We start from the raw sequence: 23248 nt of genomic DNA, 5'->3' as shown, positions 1-23248 counted from the left end.
AGATGCTGGCAGTTGGTTTTTCATATATGTCCCTGATTTCCTTGAGAATTTCCCTTCGAATCCTATTTTTTAGTATTTGTATCTAGAATGGCTGTTAGATATTATCAAATACCTTTTCTAAATCAATTGAAATGCTCATGTGGTTGTTTTTCTTTTTTATATGGTAGATCACATTCATTATTTTTCTCATTTCAAACCATCTTTGCATCCCTGGAACCAATCTCACCTGCTGTGGTTCTTTTGCTTAGCTTTTTGATAGATTGTTGGATTCTGTTGGCCAGGATTTTGAGATTTTGCCCCTATATTCATAAGGGATATTGGTTTACAGTTTTGTTTTGTTTGAAATATTTATTTCTGTTGACAAATAAATGAAATTTTGTCTTAAAGCATGGTGCAGCATGGGTAACAATGTTCACTCACGGTACTCACATGTGGGTGTATCTGCATGTGGGCGGACCCACCTAGAGACAGATAGAGGAGCGGTGTCTTGGTTCCTAAGAACATTGGTAACACAGAAAAATATGAGAAAAAAGACAAAAAGGATGGTAATAGAAATAAATTAATAAAAATATCTATTAAAGGCAACAAAAGAGAGACAATGGGAAGAAAACATAAAATTTAAATTTACAAGACATATTTTTGTTTTAAATTCTATACCATTGGCTAAATTAACTACACTATCAATAAAATTGCCTTATGCCCAAGGGGATGATTGATAATGTTCTCTAACAGAAAATAACAATTATATCTCTGAGGTGAACCAGAGCCAGATGAACCATAAATATGTGAATGGATTTTGAGCTTGCACTTAATTCTAGCCTCAATCTAAGTACAATTAGTTCTTATGAAATGGCCTTATTTGATGCTCGTCCTCATGAAGAAATCACTCAAGACATGAATGCTATAGGAAAGTGTAATGAAGAAACTAGATGGTGCCCACCTATCAGAAAAAAATAGCATCTGGGGTCTTAAAAGCTGGTCTTAAACAGCCATCTAAGTGAGGGATCAACTAAGTCCATGTGGAAGAAGCACACCAGCCTGTAACATCCTAGGATTTTAACTCATGAAATTCAAATCTGAAGGAGGGAATGATATCAGCTTCAATTATGAACACCTGGTTTTAAGGTTGTGGATAACATTTGCAAGCTCTGGGGAATCCTCTCTGACCAGAGCCATGGGATGTGAACAGCCCTGTTATCAGACAGATAACATTGTAAAATTGGTTATTACAGATGTATTTAAGTTAAAATTTATACATCTCCCTTTTGACTCATTTTAAATATATTCCAGTTCTTTTAACCTCTGCTTTCTTTTCTAGAGCTTTTTTAATCTGTTTTCTTTGTTATTGTTGTTAGGCTTTTAAAAATACATTTTTCTGTATATGAAATCCAGGATAACTAAATCTATATAGACAATGGTTTTGGGGGCTGTGGCAGGGGAGGTTGGGGGAAATAACATGAATACAATAAAGAAAAAATGTTCTAAAATTGATTGTGGTGATAATGATTATTACAATTTATCTTAATATAATTGAGCTATTGTATGACATGTGAGTCATATGCCAATAAAAGTGTTTTTGTAAATGAATTAAAACAATTTTTCCAAGCTGTTCTCAGCCTGCTAATTGTTTCTGTCTTGGAAATTTCAACGACAATATGTTCCAGTGTTTTCTTTTGGGATCTGTGGTGTTTTGGGTTCTCTCTGCTTCCTGGAGAATTATTTTCTCCTCCTCTGTTCTGTTAAGGAAGTATTATTCCGGAATTTCTTATATGGATAGAATCCCACTTCATTCTTATGTTTTCTTCAGATTCTTTTGTTCTTTTAGCTGATTGTATCACTCATAAATTGGAGTTAAGAGATATGCCTTCAAACTCACCAATTCAGCTTTCCATTTCTTCAATTCTCTTACTCTGTTCTTCTAAATTGTTGCCTAATTCTCTTATCTTAATATTTTCTGCATTTCTTTTTAGAGGTTTTTGTTGAAGATATCTAGCTTTTCTATTCTGACCATTGTTCTCGCAAACTCTTTGTTGAAAGTACATGACAACATTTTTCTGAATTCAATTTATGATAGTTTCAGAGCCTGTTCTTTTTAAGAAAATTCCTTGAGATCTGAGTGTTGTTCATTTGTTAATCCTTCTTCTGATGAATCAGGAGTGACTGCTGCCACTGCAGCATCGTGGCCGGGTATTACGGTTGGGAGGGCTGCTAGATTTTGTGGGAGTCGATGACTTTGTTGAGTAGTGCCAGAAATGAATAATAGAAGAGGGACGGGGGAGGGAAAAAAGGCTTTGGGCAGTAAAAGGCTGTACTAAGAAAAGTTGGGAGGGGGAGGAACACTGTACTTGAGTGTATTCTTCCCTAAGGCCAAGAGCTTCTTAACATAGTCCGTCAAAGCACAGGCAATCTTCAGGAAAACCATCATGGTGCCAAGTTTGTCCTTGGGATAGCCTAGGCTGGTCCTTTGGGACCTATGCTCCGGGAACTGTGCAGGCCAGCTTGCTTGGAGAGCTGGAAGCCACATGGGACCTGCGTGCTTATTACACGTGAAGCTTTGGACCCTGCTCACAATGATAGTCTTTGAGGAGTGGAGCTGGGTTGCTGTAGCCAGCAGTGCAGAATGGAGCTACAGATGGGTGGCAGGAGACCACTGGGCGCCTCTTCAGTGGACCTGCTCTTTCCTTCCCTTCTCTGCTTGCTCCCACAGTCTCTGATATATGGAAGCCTCCTTTTACTTCACTTTCAAGCCATTGTCTGAGATCACAGGCCACCTGTCTTTTCTTAGGGCCTAGTCTATCCTGGTTGTTACATAAGGATCTACTTGTGTGTATGTGTTCAGTTGGACATGTTCTAGTCCCCTTTCTTTAATGTTTTTAAAAGTTTCTATAGAACTGGTGTCAGCACTTCTGAATTTTTTATGAAATATCCCAGTGAAGCCATCTTGCCATTGACTTTTCTTTTTATATATATTTTTGGTCTTTTTTGAAGGGGTGGAGCAGGGGGTTAATCACATTCTGAATTGCTTATTTCATAATTACTCTGTTTAAACCTATTTCTATTCATATTAGTTTAGGTATGTCGTATATTTTCAGGAATTTGTCCCATTCATCTGCACTTTCAAATCTGTTGCAGTTCTTTTTCATAGTGTTATGATTCTTTATTCAATGAATATGTTGTGTTGTCTCCAGATTCATTTCTTTGGATTATTTGCCCTCCCCCCCCCCCCCCCAGTATATCCAGTAGTTTGTTTCAGTGATCCTTTTCAAAGAACCAACTTCTGGTTTGATTGATTTTTTTCTGTTGTTTAACTGTATTCTATTGCATTTCTTTCTCACTGGTATTTATTATTCATTTCAGCTAGTATCTTTGGCCTCTTGCTCTTCCTTTCCTTTTTGTTCAAGTTTTCATTTAAACAATTGATTTTCATCCATCTTTTTAAATATGGGCATGTATTGCTATGAATTTCCCTCTGAGAATGGTTTGTGCTGTGTCCCAAAGGATTTGGTATGTTGTGCTTTCCTTTATATTTGATACCAAGTATATTTTTATTTCACTTTTAATTTCTTACATAGAGAAATTGTTTTCTAGTCGTACAATATTTAATTTTGGTATAATAATAATTATTCATTTTTATTCTTCCTGTGATTGATTTCTTACTTCATACCATTATGGTCAGAAAGTATGCTTTGTATGATTTTAATGTTTTAAAACTTGAGATTTGTGGCCTAATCTGTAGTTGGTTCTGGAAAAATTATCCTGTGAAAATGTCTGCTGATGATGGATGGAGTGTTCTAAGTTAAATTGGCTTATGATTTTCTTTATGTTCTTAATGTCCTTATTGATTCACTTTTTAAATGTTCTGTCGAGAACTGAAATTGAAGGTTTCAAATCTACAAATATTAATAGCGGCACTGTAATTTTTTTTCTTTGATATTAGTGTTTGTGTCATGTTTTTGGACAGGTTAGGTGAATATATGCTAATAATTGTTGTATCTTCTTGAAGTATTAGCCCTTTTATTATGTAATAGCCTTTATCAGTATGACCACACTCCTTTTTTTGGGTGCTGGTTGCACGGAACATTTTTTCCATCCTTTATTTTCAGTCAGTTTGTGTCCTAATGTGAATGTGTGTTTTGTGTAGGTAACAAAAGATGAATCATGTTTTTATCCAGTCTATCACTCTGCCTTTTGTGTAAATATTTTGGCTATTTACATTTTCTTCATTCTTTTAGCTAATTGGGTTTTGAGTTTCTTTTATCTGGTTTCTCTTTTTATCAATTTTCCTGTTAATTTTTGTATTTAGCATCTTTTGTTATGAGCTTTAATTCCTCTTTACATATTCTCTTAGTGGTTACTACAAATATTATACTATACAACATGCAATTACAGTAACATTTAGCATGCAATCAACAATGAATGTGAAATATTAAGTATTCCTGGTTTACTGTTCCCTCTCCTTTTTCTGTTGGTGAACCTCCAGTGACAGTAATGTACACCCTACATCCAGTAGTCGTAATATGTACTTATTTTCTGAGATCTCTGTCTGACTCCTTCCTCCCCCTTTGTGTACATTTGAGTGTTTGATTAATGTTCTTTCCTTTCCATTTAGAAAACTTCCTTAAGTACATGTAGGGCTGGTCTGGTATTGCCAAATTCCCAAGGCTTCTGGTTATTTGGGACTCTTCTTCCCTGTTTCAAAGAAATGCCTTGACTTAGTGCTTTTCTGTTGTTTCCTTTTTAATTAAAGTAGGGCGATGCCATCTATCGGTTGGCGTGTGTCACATATTGGTATAAGGAGCCCTGGTGGTGCAGATTGGTGTGATACTGCTAACCACAAGTCAGCAATTCACATCCATCTTTCTCTGTAGGGGAAAGATCAAGCTATTGCTCCCATAAACATGTACGCTCTCAGAACTCTAGGGTAAAAAAAGAAACCAAGAAACCATGGGGAGCAGTTTTACTCTTCCCATAGGGACACGAACAGTCAGAATCAACTTGAAGGCAGTGGGTTTTTACCTGTTGTTATGGAATTAAAGAATTTCCGATTTATTACCAAAGGTTTATAATTCATTACTGTGCTTAGATTTCTGGTGTTCAAATTGTGCCAGACAGGTCAACCTATCTGCTAAGTTTTTGCACTGCACCATCATTGTTTTGGTTGTTTTATTACGTGGTTCCTGAGATACTCCAGATTTACCTTGTACATTGCTGCCATTTACCCCAGAATCTGCCATTTCTCCAATGACTGCCGGTTCATTTGACAAGAGAATGATTCTTGAGGTCGATTAGGTTACCAGATGGGCTCATTGCTACAGGGATATCCTTGCTTGTTGGCTGAACTCAGTGTCTTACACTCATTCTACAGAAGGAGAAATAGCATGACCTTTCCCCCTGCGTAGCGCCCATTCTTTTCCAAATTTTAGCGTAAAGTTTCACTGTAATTTACAATGCATATTGCAGAGCACAACAACCATGCTTCTTCCCTTTGTCGCTGAACTTTCCTCCAATTTAGCTATCATTTTAACTTTCTTTCTCTTTCTCTCAGCTGGTAATCTTTGTTTTCTCGATGAGGCTGCCCTTGGCAAATATAAGATTTTAGTCAGATCGCTTTCAGTGGCAGTTTTTACTGCTATTGTGGACACTACAATGGATTTATCAAATGTTCTTTCTCTTTAAGCATCATTTCAGCTTTTTCTTTTTTTTCCCAACTGTCCATCTTGATTTTCCTGGTGAGGCTGCCTTTGATAAAAGGAAATATAAGATGGTAACCCGCTATCTTTGGTTTGATACTTTTTTCTGCTGTGTATTTTGCTGGACACCATAATGGCTTTCTGTGGCCTCTGTAAGAAACCCAGAGTCCTTTGTTCTTAATGCTGTGATAGACCTTAGTGGACTTGCTACTTCACAAGACTTTCCCCAGATTCCTTATCACCTTCAACATCCACAGCCACCCACTTAAGCAAGTGATAACTTAAAAACAGTAGTCTGACTTCCATCCTTCCAGAGAGCCACCAAGTAGACGTGCTAAGGCCCTGCTGCTCTAGCTCAGGCTCCACACATCTCTACCAGTTGTAATGGACTATGCTCCTAGGTTTTGTGTTAGTAAATCTCAAGACAGAGAGACTTCGACTCGTTGTATATCAGGCATCAGCTTTCTCACACTGCTGAGTGGTAGGGATGTGTCTAAAGGAGTCCTAGTGGTACTTAGTGGCTATGTTTGGGTGCTGTTAAAATCTAGGTCAGTCGTTCAAACCCATCAGCCAGTCTGTGGGAGCGAGATGAAGCCGTCTGTTCCTGTAAAGATTTTCCACCTCAAAAACCGAAAGAAGTAGTTCTCTGCCCTATATGGTCGTTGTGAGTCAGAATCAACTTGTTATCAGCAGTGGACATTTTCAGAATACCTATTTGGAATATAAGAAGAACCACACAAGAAGCAGGCCACCAGATAAATATGACTGTGGATGCTGCTTCCAAGATCCGTGCTGCCCAGTGGAAAGGGAAATGAGCTGCAAGTGCACACAGTTGACGCATCCCACTGCCGACTGCGAGGCTGGCAGTTTGAGTCCACCCACATTGAAAGGGATATTGAAAGAAAGACCTGGTGATCTACTTCTGAAAAATCACCATCGAAAACCCTGTGAAGCACAGTTCTACCCTGACACCCATGGGATTGGTAGTACTACTCAACCGGGTGCCTAGCAAGACACCATTCTTTGTGGGATTTTTCCTATTTTAATTACCATCCATTGCTTTTTATTTTTTTAATCATTTTACTGAGGGCTCGTACAACATTTATCACAATCCATACGTACATCCATTGTGTCAAGCACATTTGTACATTTCTTGCCATCATCATTCTCAAAATATTTCTTTCTGCTTGAGCCCTTGGTATCAGCTCCTCCTTTTTCCCCTCCCTCCTAACCCTTCTCCCTCATGAATCCTTGATAAATTTATAAATTATTATTATTTTGCCATGTCTTACACTGTCCAGCATCTTCCTTCACCCACATTTCTGTTGTCTGTCCCCCAGGGGGTGGTTATATGTAGATCCTTGTGATCAGTTCCTGCTTTCTACCCCTCCGTCCCTCCACCCTCCCTGTTTCGCCGCTCTCACCACTGGTCCTGAGAGGGTCATCTGTCCTGGATTGCCTCTGTTTCCAGTTCCTGTGTGTACCAGTATACATCCTTTGGTCTAGCTGGATTTGTAAGGTAGAATTGGGATGATGATAGTGGGGAGGAGGAAGCATTGAAACTAGAGTAAAGTTGTATGTTTCATCATTGCTACACAGCACCTTGACTTGCTCATCTCCTCCCTGCGACCCTTCTGTGAGGGGATCGCCACTTGCCTACAGATGGGCTTTGGATCCCCACTCTGCACTGCCCCTCATTCACAGTGATAATAATATTTTTGTTCTTTGATGCCTGATACCTGAACCCATCAACATCTCATGATCACACAGGGTAGTGTGCTTCTTCCATGTGGGATTTATTGCTTCTCAGCTAAATGGCCTCTTTATTTTTAAGCCATTAAGACCCTAGGTGCTATATCTTTTGATAGCCAGGCACTACCAGCTTTCTTCACCACATTTGCTTACGCACCTGTGCTGTCTTCAGCGATCGTGTTGGGAAGGTGAGCCTTATGGAATGCCAGTTTAATAGAACAAGTGTTCTTGCATTGAGGGAGTACTTGAGTAGAGGCCCAATGTCCATCTGCTACGTTAATACTATAAATATATGCACATAGATCGATTATTTCCCCATTGTCATATATAAATATGTTTGCATATGTACATGCCTGTATTTAGACCTCTATAAATGTCCTTTGCCTTCTAGTTCTTTCCTCTATTTCCTTTTACTTTTATCTTGTCCCACTATCATGCTCAGCCTTCATTTGGGTTTCAGTAATTCCTCTCAGTTACATTACCCTTGAACGAGCCCTACCAGGCCTTTTACACCCTCCTCATCACTGATTTTGGATCACTTGTTATTCCATTGTCCCTGGGATTTATTAACACCACTTCCTTTCCCCCACCTCTCCCTCTACTATGTCCCCTGGAACCTTCGGTCCTGTTGTTTTCTCCTCCAGATTGTTTATCCAGACTCTTTTATCTAGACAGACCTGCAGAGATAATACTATGCACAAACCAAGACAGAGCAAAACAAAGCAACAAAAAAGAAAATAGTTCAAGGTCTATTGACATTTAGGAGTGTTTTCTGGTGGAGTCTGATGGAGTGCCACACCATGGCCCCAAAGTCTATTTTTGGTATTCCCTCGAGACGTCCTTGCTCTGCTCCCCTTGCTGTTCTGTTGCACGCCTTTAGTGTTTTGCCTCGGTGTGGTGGGGTCTGATCAGGCATAATTCCCTCACTGTGTATCCAGTGTTGTCCCCTATAGGGCTATGGGCCAGTGAGGGATGTCATGTCTCATAGTGGGGTTGACCATATGGCCCTCTCTAGCTATTGGCTGCTCTGAGCAGGGATATCATCTTCAAGTCTTGGTGGGCCAGGATGTGCTCCACTCTCTCTTCCTCCCCCCTCATTTGCTCCTGTGTGCTCTGATCAGACATGTCCCTCTCCCTGAGCTGTAGCTTCAGTGCTGCCCCTAAGGTAAATTCTTCAGGGGGCAGGGGTGGTTGTCCACATAGTTGGGATTGGGGCCTGTCTCTCAGACCCCTCTACTGGTTCCCTGCTTCATGCCAGTATGTTGCATTCACATCTTAGAGCACCGCTTTGTAGTCTGGTCCCTCTTTCCCTGAGAAGATATGAATAATACACTCCCCTTGGGGGAGTTAGTGCCCTGTTCCCCAACTACTCATTTGTTTTTGTTTTTTCTCTCTTTCCCCTTCCTTTTTAGTTGTCTACCATATGTATTCCTGGATTTGGTCTGGTCCCTGCCATACTCCCTGAACCTGAACCCAGGAATGTTTATATACAATAGTTTTTTCCCTAAGCCCGTTTTGCACTTTTTTTTTTTTAAGCTTTCCTCATCAGACTCATATAGTACTTCTCATTTTCTGCTTGGCTTACTTCGCTTAGTATAATTTCCTCCAATTCTTTCCAATGTGCTTCATGCATTCATCACTACTTTTTTTCTTATTTTTTTAATCATTTTATTGGGGGCTCATAGAATTCTTATCACAATATGTTCTTGATCCATTGTGTCAAGAACATATGTACATTTGTTGCCATCATCATCCTCAAAACATTTGCCTTCTATTTGAGCCCTTAATATCTGCTGCTTATTTTCCCCCTCCCTCCCCACTGTCCCCTACCTCATGAACCCTTCATCATTAATAAATTATGATTATTTTGTCATATACTACACTGTCCGATGTCTCCCACCGCCTTCTTCTCAACTGTCCCTCCCCCAGGGAGGAGACTATATGTAGATTCTTGTAATCAGTTCCCCCTATCCACCCCACATTCTCTCCATCCTCCAGGCATCGCCACTCTCACCACTGGTCCTGAATGAGTCATCTGTCCTGGATTCCCTGTGTTTCCAGTTGCTATCTGTACCAATGTACATCCTCTGGTCTAGCCAGATTTGTAAGGTAGAATTGGGATCATGATAGTGGAGGAGAGGAAGTATTTAAGAACTAGAGGAAAGTTATATGTTTCATCGCTGCTACCCTGCACTCTGACTGGTTCATCTCTTCCCCACAACCCTTCACTAAGGGGTGTCCGATTGGCTACCAATGGGCTTTGAGTCTCCACTCTGCACTCACCCACATTTTCAATGATATGATCTTTTGTTCCTTGATGCTTGAAACCTGATCCCTTCGACAGCTCGTGGTCACACAGGCTGGTGTGTTTCTTCCATGTGGGCTTTATTGCTTTTGAGCTAGATGGCCACTTGTTTATCTTAGAACCTTTAAGAACACAGACGCTATATCTTTTGATAGCTGGGCACCATCACTTTTCTTCACTACATTTGCTTACACACACGTTTGTCTTCATTGATCGTATCAGGGAGGTGGGCACCCATTGATATGATTTTTAGTTCTTTCATGTCTGATAACCAGTCCCTTCTGCACCTTGTGGTCAGACAGGCTGTGTGCTTCTTCCATGTTGGCTTTGATGCTTCTCAGCTAGATGGCCGCTTGTTTATCTTCAACGCTTTAAGATCCCAGACGCTTTGATAGCCACGTACCATCAGCCTTCTTCACCACATTTGCTTATGCACACATTTTTCTTCAGCAATCATGTCGGGAATGTATGCATCCTGGAATGCCAATTTAATAGAACAAAGTGTTCTTGCATTGAGTAAGTGGAGGCCTAATTGTTTTATTAGGAGTTCACACAACTCTTATCACAATTCATACATACATCAGTTGTGTAGAGCACATTTGTACATTCATTGCCCTCATCATTCTCAAAACATTTCCTCTCCACTTAAGCCCTTGGCATCAGGTCCTCATTTTGTCCCCTCCATCCCCGCTTCCCCCTCCCTCATGAACCCTGGATAATTTATAAATTATTATTTTGTCATATCTTGCCTTGTCCGACATCTCCCTTCACCCACTTTTCTGTTGTCCACCCCCTAGTAACAAGGTCAAATGCAGATCATTGAAATCGATTCCTCCCTTCCAACCTACTCTCCCTCTACGCTTCTAGTAGTGCCACTCTCACCACTGGACCTGAAGAGATCATCCACCCTGGATTCCCTATGTTTCTGGTTCCTATCTGCACCAGTGTACATCCTCTGGTCTAGCCAGACTTGCAAGGTAGAAATCAGATCATGATAGTGCAGGAGGATGAAGCATTTAAGAACTAGAGGAAAGTTGTATTTTTCATTGTTGCTACATCACACCTTGACTGGCTCGCCTCCTCCCCTACACCCCTCTGCAAGGGGATTCCGGTGACTGACAAATGGGTTTTGGATCTCCAATCTGCACCCCGCCCCCCACCTCATTCACTATGGTAAGATTTTTTGTTCTGATGATGCCTGATACCTGATCCCTTCAACACCTTGTGATCGCACAGGATGGTGTGGTTCTTCCATGTGGGCTTTGTTGCTTCTGAGCTAAGTGGCTGCTTGTTTGCGTTTAAGACACCAGATGCTATACCTTTTGATATCCGGGCACCATCAGCTTTCTTTGCCACATTTGCTTATGCACCCATTTGTCTTCAGCGATCATATCATGGAGGCAAGCACAAAATGTTATGATTTTTTGTTCTTTGATGCCTGATAACTGATCCCTTTGGCACCTTGTGATCACACAAGCTGGTGTGCGTCTTCCATGTGGGCTTTGTTGCTTCAGAGCTAGATGACCACTTGTTTATCTTCAATCCTTTAAGACCCCAGACGTTATATCTTTTGATAGCCGGGCACCATCAGCTTTATTCACCACATTTGCTTATGCACCCGCTTTGTCTTCAGCAGTTGCGTTGAAAAGGTCAGCATCACAGAATGTCAATTTAATAGAAGAAAGTATTCTTGCATTAAGGAAGTACTTGAGTGGAGGCCCAATGTCCTTCTGCTACCTTAATACTAAACGTATAAATATATGCACATAGATCTATTTACCCATCCTCATATATAAATATATTTGCATATATACATGTCTTTATCTAAACCTCTATAAATGCCCTTTGTCTCCTAGCTCTTTCCTCTATTTCCCTTGACTTTCCTTCTGTCCCACTATCATGCTCAGTCCCGACCAGGGTTTCAGCAAATCCTCTTTGTTACATTACCCTTGATCATGCCCTACCAGGCCTCCCAGCCCCTCCTCACCACTGATTTAGATCACTTGTTCCCTTGTCCCTGGGTTTGTTAACACCACTACCTTTTCCCCCACCTCTCCTATGTCCCTCCTGAACTGTCGGGCCTGTTGTTTTATCCTCCAGATTGTTCATCCAGCCTATCTTATTTAGAAAGACCAGCGGAGATAATAACATGCACAAAAACAAGACATAAAAATACCAAGGAACAATATACAACCAACCAACAACAATAAATCAATGACAAAAAAAAGCACAAGAAAGAAAAGTTTGTAGTTAGTTCAAGGATTGTGTGTTGGCCTTTAGGAGTGTTTTCCAGTTCAATCAATTGGGGTACCACACCCTAGCCCCAAAGTCCACCTTCATCATTCCCTGAGGACCTCGCCGTTCCATTCCCTTGCTATTCTGTTGCACCCCCTTAGTGTTTTGCCTCGGTGTGGCGGGATCAGATCAGGCGTAGTTCCCACACTGTGTCTCCAGTGTTGTCCCCGGTAGAGCTATGGGTCAGTGAGGGGCGTCATGTCTCATAGTGGGGCTGGCCATGTGGTCCTCTCTGTGGACTGGCTGCTCTAATCGGGATAATCGTCCTCAAGACCTGGTGGGCCAGGATGTGCTCCACTTTCTCCTCCTCCCCCTTCATCATCACCCATGTGCTCCCATCAGATATGTCCCTCTCCTGGAGCTGCAGATTCAATGCCGTCTTTTGAAATAAGTTCTTCTGGTGGGAGGGCCAGGCGTCCTCTTAGTATTTGTCATCACTGCTTTTTAGTGATGTGTAGTACTCCATTGTATGTATATACCACTGTTTTTTAATCCAATCATTTGTTGGTGGAAATTTGGGTTGTTTCCAACTCCTTGCATTCGGATTTGTACCCTTGTGGAACTGCTGTTCAGGTCCTTTGCCCACCTCCTCGGTGGGCAATTAGTTTTTTTCTCTTTGGAAACTAGCAGAGTATTGTAGATTTTAGTAATAAGGCCTTTGTCTGATGTGTCAGGCTAAAGATGTTTTCCCAGTCCGTGGGCTCTCTTATTACTCTCTTGGTGAATTATTTTGATGTACACAGATGTTTTATCTTCAGTGTATCCCACATGTCAATTTGTGACTCATGTGCATTTGTGTCCTTCCCTGTTTCTGCTATCCCATGTATTCCCAGTGCCAAAATTCTCAGATTGGTCCCAGTTCCCTTATTGATGGACCTAATAGTTTGCAGTTTTACCTCAAGGTCTGTGATTTACCTTGAGTTTATTCTTGTGCATGGAGTCAGATAAGGGTCATGCTTCATTTTTCTGCAGGTAGATATCCATTTTTTCCAACACCGCTTGTTAAAGAGGGTACCTGCTTTTGATATTTTGGGGGCTTTATCAAAAGTGAGTTGTCTGTATGCTGATGATTTTATTTCTGGGTTTTCAGTTCTTTTCCAGTAGTCTAAGTATCTGTCATTATACCAATACCTCCCAGTTTTGACCATGATGGCATTATAATATGTGCTAAAGTCAGGTAAAGCAAGCCCTCCCACTGTGTCCTTCTTAGGGAGTCTCTGCTAATTCTGGGCTTCTTCCCTCTCCATATGAATTTGGTAATCAGTTTTTCCATTTCTTTCAAGAAAGATGAGGGTAATTCTCTCAGGATTGCATTAAAGTTATATAGTGCCTAGGAGAGAACTGACATCTTTACTATATTGAGTCTTCTGATCGACAAAAATGGGATATTCTCCCATTTGTTGAATCACTCTTGGTTTCTTGTAATAGTGTTCCATAGTTTTCCTCATATAAATCTTTTGTTCTTTTAGTCTGCTATTTCCCTAGATATTTTAATTTGTGCTTGGCTATTGTGATGGGTACCACCTTTTTGACCTCCTCTTCTGTTATTTTAGCTGATATGTATAGCAGTCCAGTGGACTTCTGTTTGTTGATCTTGTATCCTGCCACTCTGCCCCTTTTGGATCTTTTGGGATTTTCCATTTATAAAATCATGTCATCTACATATAACGATAGTTTTACCTCTTCCTTCCCCAGACGAATACCTTTGATGTCTCTCCTTTGCCTTATGCTGCGAGCTAAAACCTCCAGTACGATGTTAAATAAGAGTGGGGACAAGGGGCATCCTTGTCTGGACCCTTTTTCTGTGGAATTGTGTTCCTCTTTTCTGCATTGACTACCATGTTGGCTGTTGGTTCTTCATATATAGCTTGTATGGTCTTGAGGAATTGTCCTTCCATTCCTATCTCCTGACGTGTCTTAAAAAGGAATTGGTGTTGGATGTTGTCGAATGCTTTTTCCACATCTATCAATATTATCATGTGGTTCTTAGAGTTTTTCATGTCAATGTGGCACATGATACTAATGGTCTTTCGTATGTTGAACTATCCCTGGTATGAATCTTGCTTGGTCATGGTGAATTACCATATATACTCGTGTATAAGCTGAATTTTTCAGCACAAAAAATGTGCTGAAAAACTGGGGTTTAACTTATACGAGGTGTAATATCTCACAGGTGATTGTCGTTCCTCCGCTGTTCATTCAAAGCCCCACTGATACTGCAGGGCTTTGAATGTTTGTTACTCACATCTAACCAATCAGAGCCATCCTATGACGTGGAAGGCTCCAATTTGCAGAAGCACCCATAGTGATTCACTTACGCTGGCAGCTGAACTGGTCAGGATGTGTCCGTGGCTGCGCTCCGTCTCTCCCCTCTGGTCTCTGTGTTAATTCACATCCTGCATTTCCCACCCTAGGCTTATACTCAAGTCATCAGTTTTTCTAGTTTCCCAGGTAAAAACTAGGTACCTAGGCTTATACTCAGGTCGGCTTATATTCAAGTATATATGGTATTCGTTTTATATACATTTGTATTCTATTGGCAAGTATTTTGTTAACAATTTTTGCATCTGTGTTCATTAAGAATATTGGTCTGTAGTTCTCAATTCTTGTAGGATTCCTGCCCTGTTTGGGTATCATATTTATACTTGCTTCAAGAGGTTGCCGTCTTTTCTATGTTCTGGAAGATTTTGTGTAGGATTGGTGTCATTTCTTCCCTAAATGCTTGGTAGAATTGTCCTGTGAAGCCATCTGGCCCAGGGAATTTGGGGTTGGTAATCCCTTGATATCCTTGTCTATTTCTTCTATTGCTATGGGTCTATTGACATTCTTGATGTTCCTCTGGGAAATTCGAGGGAGGGATTGTTTTTCAAAATTTGACCATGTCTTCCAAGTTGTTGAATTCATTGGAATACAGTCCTTCGTAATACTCTTTAATTGTCATTTTGAATTCATTAGAGTCTGTTGTAATGTCCCCTCTTTCATCCCTCATTCTTGCTATTGAAATTTGTTCCCGTCTTTCTTTGGTTAGGTTTACCCACGATATGTTGATTCTGTTTATCTTTTCAAAGAACCAACTTTTAGCAGCATTAATTTTTTCCATAGTTTTCTTATTTTCCCTCTCCTAAATCTCAGCCCTGATTTTTATTATTTCTTTTCTTTTGCTATTAGCACGATTGTGCTGTTGACTCAGCCCTAGTTGCTGTAAATTTTGTGCCAGCATATCAATCATATGGCTTTCTTCCTTTCTCAGGTGTGCATGTATTGCTATGAAACTTCCTCTGATAACTGCCTTTGCTGTGTCCCATAAGCTTTGGTACGTCTTATTCTCATTCTCATTGGTTTCTAGAAATTTCCTAATTTCATCTATGATCTGAGCCAGTACACACTCCTTTTTCAGTAGAGAGTTATTCATCCTCCAATTGTTTGCCTTGTTTTATTCATCTTCCTTTTGCTGATTTCCAGCCTTATGGCACAGTGGTCAGTGAGAGAAGTCTATATGATATCAATGTGCTTAAATTTATGCAGATTTGACTTATGCCCCAGCATGTCGTCTATCTTCGAATATGTGCTATGTGGGCTTGAAAAGAATGTGAAATATTTTGTATTTTCATGAAAAGTTCTGTAAATATATATCAGGTCAAATTGACTAATTGTAGTGTTTAGATCTCTGGCCTCCTTGTTGAGTTTCTTTCCCTGTGATATTTCTTTCTCAGAGAGTGGTGTATTGAAGTCACCTACTATAATTGTTGAGGCTGTGACTTCCTTTTTCATATTTTGAAGCATTTGTTTGACGTATTCAGCAGGTCTGTCATTTGGGGAATATGTTTACAATGCTTAGTGGTTCTTTGCCTACTGTTCCCTTGAGCAATATATAGTGTTCCACATCTCTTTTTATGGTTTGCACTTTGAGGTCAGTTTTATCCAAGATTACGATTGCAACCCTTGGTTTTTTTTAATTGCTGTTTCTTTGGTATGTTTTTCTCCAGCATTTGATTCTCAGCCTAGTTTTGTTTGTAGTCTTGACATGTGTCTCCTGTTGGCAGCAGATTGATTAGTTGTATTTCTAAACTAGTCTAAACTAGTCTGCTAGCCTCAGTCTTTTAATGCCTGAGTTTAGTTCATAGATATTCAGGGGTATTATTTCCATCCGTGGACTCTGTGATGTCATCTTACACCTTTTGTGTTGGGTGTTTTCCCACCTCCCTTTCTTTTTAATGTAGTGTGTGTGTGTGTGTTTCATTCTTGACTTCTTTTCACCCTTAATCCAATGCTATCTTGGGGGCTGTTTTCTCTTTGTTTCCCTCTGGGTGAGGTTGTTCTCTGTGGCAGTCTCTTACTTATGCTTGGTGAGTGCTGTTCTTCTGCCTATACTGGATCGACAAGGATCCAGGCTGGGTTTCTTCTAATGTATTCTTTGAGTTTTTCCTTCTCTAAAAGACAATTACTGCTTCATCTATCTTGATCAATAATTTGGCTGTGTAGAGTATTCTTGGGTTTGCATTATTTTCCTTCAATTTTTGCAATGTTACTCAACAACTCTCTTCTCTTCTTCATATTGTTCTCTGATACCCTGTTTCCCCGAAAATAAGACAGTGTCTTATATTAATTTTTGCTCCCAAAGATGCACTAGGTCTTATTTTCAGGGGATATCTTATTTTTCCATGGAGAAGAATGTGGTACACGTTTATTGTTTTATTAAAAGAGACCTCGTACTACCTGTCTGCTCTGACTGCGCTGCAGCCAATAGTGAGCTGCGTGGTGGTGCCCACCACTATGATCCAGAGTCCAGAGTTACGGTAGCTTCGGGGGTGCTGATTTTTGGGGAGGTCTTATTTTTGGGAGATGCCTTATATTTCAGCCCGAGGCAAAACTGTAAGTAGGTCTTATTTTGGGGGGATGTCTGACTTTTGGGGAAACATGATAGGTCTGAGCATATTCTTATTTGGGAAACTATGTGATTGCTTGTTTTTCCCTAGCTCTTCTCATGATTTTCTCCTTTTCCTCAAAGTTGGATAGTAAGTATGATGTGCCTTGATTTCTTCTTGGGTTTCAATCTGACTGGTGTTCTTTCAGCCTCCTGAATGGTTGCCAGGTTTTCATTCATTAAGCTCGGGAAGTTTTCCTCCAAGAATTTCCTCTCTGTTGCAGTTGACTTCTTTGTGGTGTCTTCCTCTGGTAATCCAATAATTCTAATGTTGTTCCACTTCATAGCATCAGACCTAGCTTTTAGGTTCTCTTCAGCTTCACTAATGATCTTATTAGATTTTTGTTCGCATTTAAAGTCTCCTTGGCTGTCCTCTAGGTCACTGGTGCAATTATCTGCCTCCTCCAGTCGATTCTCGAGGTCTGTGTGTCTGCTACTAGTTTTTGTTATCTCTTCCCTGATCTCTTGTATTTCCCTTTGGTGTATGGACTTAATCTCCTCTTTCATTTCATCTTTTTTCTGTATTGTTTTTCTCATATCCTGTATTACTGCAAGAAGTATTCTGAAAAATTCTTTATGTGGCAGATAAATATCTGCTTCTTCTATGCATGTCGTTCGGTTCAGGACATCTCTGCCATTGAAGTTTGTTTCTCATGTTTTTTTGTTGAGGTCATTGGGCCTGATTGCTGTTTGTTTTAGAGGAGCCAGGTGCCATTTTTCAGGGAGTCAAAGAGCACTGGCTCTCTCTGGGAGACTCGTAGGAAAGCTTCTTCGAACTGCTACAGCTAATTTCACTATGGAATTAGCCAACCACTTTGTCCTCCTGTGGCTTCACTCTTTCCCTAGTCAACAAGTTGGATGGGCCTCTCCGGAGATGCTGGTTGGGTTGTTGTGGATCCACGAGGATGGTGCTTTACTGGGTGATCTCACAAGAATCCATGATGGTGTGGCCCATGACGGCTTGTGTTGTCACAGGTGGCATGCAAAGTTGCCCGCTGCAACAGGAGTGTCACAGAAATCTGGTTGGTTGCCTGCTTTGGTATAGAGCACCGTGAATGGTGGGCGGAATTTCCCTGATCAGGTAGATCACTGCGTAGGTTAGGCAGAGTTTCCCACTGCTCCGTGGAAAGCTGGTGAGTGTTTGATAAGCTTTCTTAGTCTGTGAGGCACTACAGCAGGCGGGAGGAAGCTCCCTCAGTAACGTGGGCCCACAGAGGATGGATAGGAGCTCCCCAAGGCACACAGGCAGGATTTCCCCCAAAGAAGGGGTGCCGAATTTCTCCAGCCATGTCTTAAGCACTACAGAGGACCGGCAGGTGGGCTTTTCCAGGGAAGAAGTTGGGCAGGATATCCCCTGTTGGAGTGTGGGTGGGCTTTCCCAGCTTCCGGTTATGCTGCAGAGGGAGGAGCTCGCCCAGCAGGGTTGAGTGCAGGCATTAATGCCCTAGGCTAAGGGTAGTGGTCAGGATGTTGGCAGTGCTGTGTGAGAGAAAGGGGAAGAGAAAAAAGAGAAGGAAAAAAAAAACAGCCCACTGAGACAGGGGGATAGGGGGGAATAGAGAGAAGAGAGGGAAACTGAAGCATCAATATAAATGAACCTGATCCTTGACCATGGGGCTGGAGGGGTTTAATCCCTGCCCTGAGATGGTGTCAAACTGTGGCTGTGTTGAGATAAAGCCCCTGTGTTGCCTACAAATGATCCTGGCTCCAGCCAAGACAGTGGCCGGGCCAAGGTAAGGTGACCAGATTTTAACATTGGTATAGCGGGACACCACTGATAAAACTCATATCCTGGTGAAATTGCCACATGGCAGCCGAAAACCGTATATACCCTCACTTGTTGTGCATTCTTTCCAAAAATTGGGACTTTTTAAAAACACCATAGACACGAGAAAAAATGTTTAAAAAGCGGTACGTCTGGTCACCTTAGGCTAAGGTCAAACCCTAGCTGGCCTCCATTGTGGTAAGCCAAAAGACCCAGCTCCTTAAAACCTATTGGATCTCTGCCTACTTATCTTTCTGATGCTCCTTCTGCGACCTGGTGGTGTGGAATTTCCCTCTTAGTGACTCTCCTGCACAGATTTCTGTGGAGTTCCTCTGCTATGTGTTACTCAGTCGCCATCTTCCTGGAAGTCTCTACCATCCATTTCTTAACAGATTTTTGTGAGAACTTTTTTTTCTCTCCCACTTAAAATTAATATACTTTTCCCCTCAAGAGACTGTAATTTACCTTTGTAAATTACAGAAAAAGGGCTTCAAAAATTCATGGAAAATTCCTTTACCTTTTAATCCTATTTCCATGAGCTATTTGTGGCTCACTCATACATGTTATTCCAGTTACTATGGCTCCATAAGAAATTATCGCCAACACTTAATGGCCTAAAATAGCAATTAAATATGCTCATAGATTTTATATTTTGTGGGAAGGAACTCAGACATAGCATAACAAACATGTTTCTTCTCTGCCCTATGATGCCGGGGCCTCAGCTACACACCTTACTGGCTAGACCAGAAATGTCTGAAAGCTCGCTTACCATGTGGCTGCCTGATGGGCCAGTTTGGGCTTCTTCACAGTTCAATGTCTAGTGTCCCTCCAGAGTACGTTTCCTAAAGGAGAAACCAGGTAGAATCATACTCCTATAGTCCCTGGGAGCACTGCTGCCGTATTCATTAGGTCTGAAGAGTCCCAAGTCCCCCATCCCCAGGTGCACAAAAGGGAAAGTGACCACACACCTCACATTCCTTCACGAAGGGATCTAGGGTCCCTGAGTAAACCGCATGGAGTGCATAGCTGACCTCTGGCTACATCAAGGAGAAGAATCCTACGTAGCTCCATCAATCAAGGCCGATTGCCACAAAATAGAGATCAGGCATGCCTCCACCCTCCATCATTCTTTACCCTTTTCTGATAGTAACTGTTTCTTCCACAGCATTCTACTTTTGTGCTGTGTTCTATAATCCATTGCACTGGTCGCACAGAGCTCACAGGCAATACTCACAATTAAGGGAGCTTTTTAGAGAACTTAATGGGTTACTACAAGCCAAGATCAGAAAACACTAAGGATACAGTCATTGGTCCACAGTATCATCTCGCCTCAATCAAGTCTTTCTCTAGTCCTTAGTCTCTGTGTTGCTCTTCAATTCTGTCCCGTGTCTCCTTGCCTCAGCCTCTGACTTTGCCTTGTTCTTTCAGTCTGTCCAGTAATTTCTGTTTCACAGCCTCTGGTTCCTCTTGTCTTTAGACAGAGATCTCATTTGTTCTCCACTGGTAGTTCTTTGTCCCTTAAGTTCATGGGATTCCTCTCTGTTCCTGTTCTAAGATAACACATCCCTATGGCCAGGGAAGTGGCAACGAAAATGAACCAGTCCACTCTGTTTTGTGTTAGACATGCCCTATTTGCAAAGTCCCACCTAATCATCAATGGGAATCACAAAGACCTATACAGAAGAGCCATGCCAAGAGACTTCACACCACGATAGTCCCACAGACAGGCGCTTCTTGCCTTCTTACCCTTAAATCTACAAGTGAGAGCTGTGTCTTGGGAGATTCGCCTCTAAACCCTGGCAACCAAGTGTGCTTTTTACAGTGCATTTCCTCAACTCCTGTGCAGACAGACCACTGCAGCCAGGTGCAGATTCAGGGCAGCCTCCCAGCATTGCCTGTCTGTCCTGCAGCCCCCACTCTATGTGCCTCATTGGGCCTCAGCCATCCATGTGGCCTTTCTGCTCTGCTGGGTGGCATTTTGTTTTAAGATGATGGCAACGCCTTGACAGTCAAAGCTGCAGAACCCTCTGGAGAAAGGACACCAGTGAGTTGCTTTTCTTGGCCATACCCCATCACTGTGGTGGACTTGCACACATTCCTGTTGAGTCAGGTGTTGGTGATCTGCATTTCTCCTCCACATTCACTTCACTTTAAAAAAAAATTTAGCCCCTGCTATGATTCTAGTGATAGAAGGCGATGTAGGATTTAAGAAAGCTGAATTATCCCTGTCATGTTTAACTCACTGCATAGTTGGAAACTTATAGTTTGAATGTTACATGTTTGCTGTCAGGAATTGAATTTCCTTTCCACTGGGCATCCTGCAGACCCTGCGGTGCTGCATTGCTCCTTGGGCCTTGCTGTGTAGCATGGGGATTGCAGGGCCATCTCTACTCTGCTTATAGGACCTGCAGGACCGCAATGATGAGTTGCAGGCTGCGCTGGAAGGCCTACAGACATGGATGCACAAGACACAGAGTAGCCCATCTAGTTTCCGGCCAGATGGATGCCTGCCCCCAGCAGATTGCTCCGAAGGTAGAGGATCTTCTTGGGGAAAGGGTGGAGTCCTTGTTCCAGCAAACTGGGCTATCTCTCAGACCTACCCGTAGTTTGTGTCATGGGCCACTTCCAAGCATCATAGGGTATATTGAGGCACAAACACCTGCCCCAGACACACTGGCACCACCCGGCTGAGTTCCTTGTAGCTGGGAATTTATGGAAGGGGATGGGGGCTTTATCAACTGTAATGAAATGGCAGCAGTTATGTGATCTCACAATGACCTCATCAGAGGCATGTCCATCACTCGTAGATGTTCCAAAGCCACCTCCAGAGTTGTGATTAAGATGAAGGGACTTGGTGGTGAGGTTTCAGCATAGGCTAGAGACAGAGAGAGTGAGGGTATGTGACAGTAAATAAAGGAGCTATATTTCCTTTGCCCAGGTCACAGACCAGTCTCTATACAGATTGTCCTCTGAGCTGTAAGCTGGTTGATGTGAAAACTCTTTTAATAAAAGAGATAAATTATATCTAAAACATATTAATGACTCCCTGATATTCAGAGAGAGCTTGAGATTTGTCCCCTTGAGTGTCAGAATTCGTCAGAATAGACCTGTGCCAGCGGCGCCTGCGCAGGACACAGGTCAAGCACTGGAAGCAGTTGGGACCTGTGTGCATAGGCGTGCATATCTGCTTAAAAGTAGATATCTCTGGCTTCAGGATCCTCTTAGTGCTGAGGTTTATGAAAAATTCCACCTACAGTGTAGACTGTGTTTGATTAATCTCAGCTCCTTCAAAAGACAAGAACAAGGAGGTAACACAGCTGCCCTAGAGTTTTGTCATAGTCCTGTATAGCCAGGGGTTGGTTCTTGGATCAGTGCCCCCAACTGTGCATCAGCAGACACCGTGGCAAGTCTCTCAGCCCTGCTGCCAAAGCTCTGATACACAGTGGTTTTGTGTGCTAAGTTTTGGCCACTCCCTCACCCCAGGGAGATCTGTGGACACTGACAGGCCACTCCCTCACCCCAGGGAGATCTGTGGACACTGACAGGCCACTCCCTCACCCCAGGGAGATCTGTGGACACTGACCTGTGGATCTTTGGCAGTCGAGCATTTTGCATCCTCCTCCCTCCCAGTTTTGTAGTGCTCTAAAGCTATTTATTTAATAAAATGTAAATGAATTATAGCTAAAAGAGCCAACCTGGGAACCTTAAGTTTTCTCTGAATGTGGGTACAGCGTCTTTGGACCCCAACATAACCTGCTCACCTGCAAATGGCAGATTGGTGTCTTGAAATCCTGTGAGTCAACAGCCAAAGGCCATTAGACTCATTTGGGAAATGTGGGATGGAGCCTGACACAGCCAGCTGCACCACATCCAGAGATGCCAAGGGTGCTGTGACATCCATTTAAGGCATCCTACGTATTCTTCCACACAACAGACAGGTCAGCCATCCCCAGGGAAATGGACACTGTGTCCCCTCAACTACACAGAATTTATGGCCCTCAGCACGAACCACTGACCCAAAACCTGGGAGACAAGGCCCTGAAGTCTTGGGTCTGCTCGAGACTGGGGACTGCGGCACCAGATCACAGACCTAGGCTTCATGCCATCGCTAATGAAACCTAGCAGTTTCACAATGTGGCCTTTTTATGTACTGTCCTCCCATCCCTCTGATGGAAACCATTTTAGAAGCAGCACCAAGGCTCAGTTGACCCTTCCGATGTTTGTCTGCTGCTGAGAGAATAGTAAGAAGCTGGGTTGCAGTAAGCCTAGTGATGTGGACTGTCCAGCCTCACGGACCTCCTGTCAGCCCAGGTGACTGCGCAAGTTGACAGTTCTCAGTTTCCAAGGCAAAGTAATTCTTTCCAGAGGTTCTCATTCAGGTTTTTGTCTTGTCCCTTATGTCAAAGTTTGTCACCATTTTCAGGGTGACAATGAGAGTAGAGGATGACTTTGCCACGTCCCATCCTTGACACTGCAAAATGAAGACTGAGTCATGGCATAAATGCAATTCTGAGTCT

At 42.1% G+C, this 23248-nt stretch overlaps 1 pseudogene; it reads left to right on the top strand.

Moving 5' to 3' along the window:
- Positions 1-23248, top strand: part of LOC142436912 (ninein-like protein) — an 88885-nt pseudogene that overhangs the window by 44659 nt on the left and 20978 nt on the right.

Source organism: Tenrec ecaudatus, unplaced genomic scaffold, assembly GCF_050624435.1.
Source record: "Tenrec ecaudatus isolate mTenEca1 unplaced genomic scaffold, mTenEca1.hap1 Scaffold_85, whole genome shotgun sequence".
NCBI lineage: Eukaryota > Metazoa > Chordata > Mammalia > Afrosoricida > Tenrecidae > Tenrec > Tenrec ecaudatus.
Note: the sequence above shows the minus strand (reverse complement) of the source record. Positions and strands in the feature narration are given on the sequence as shown.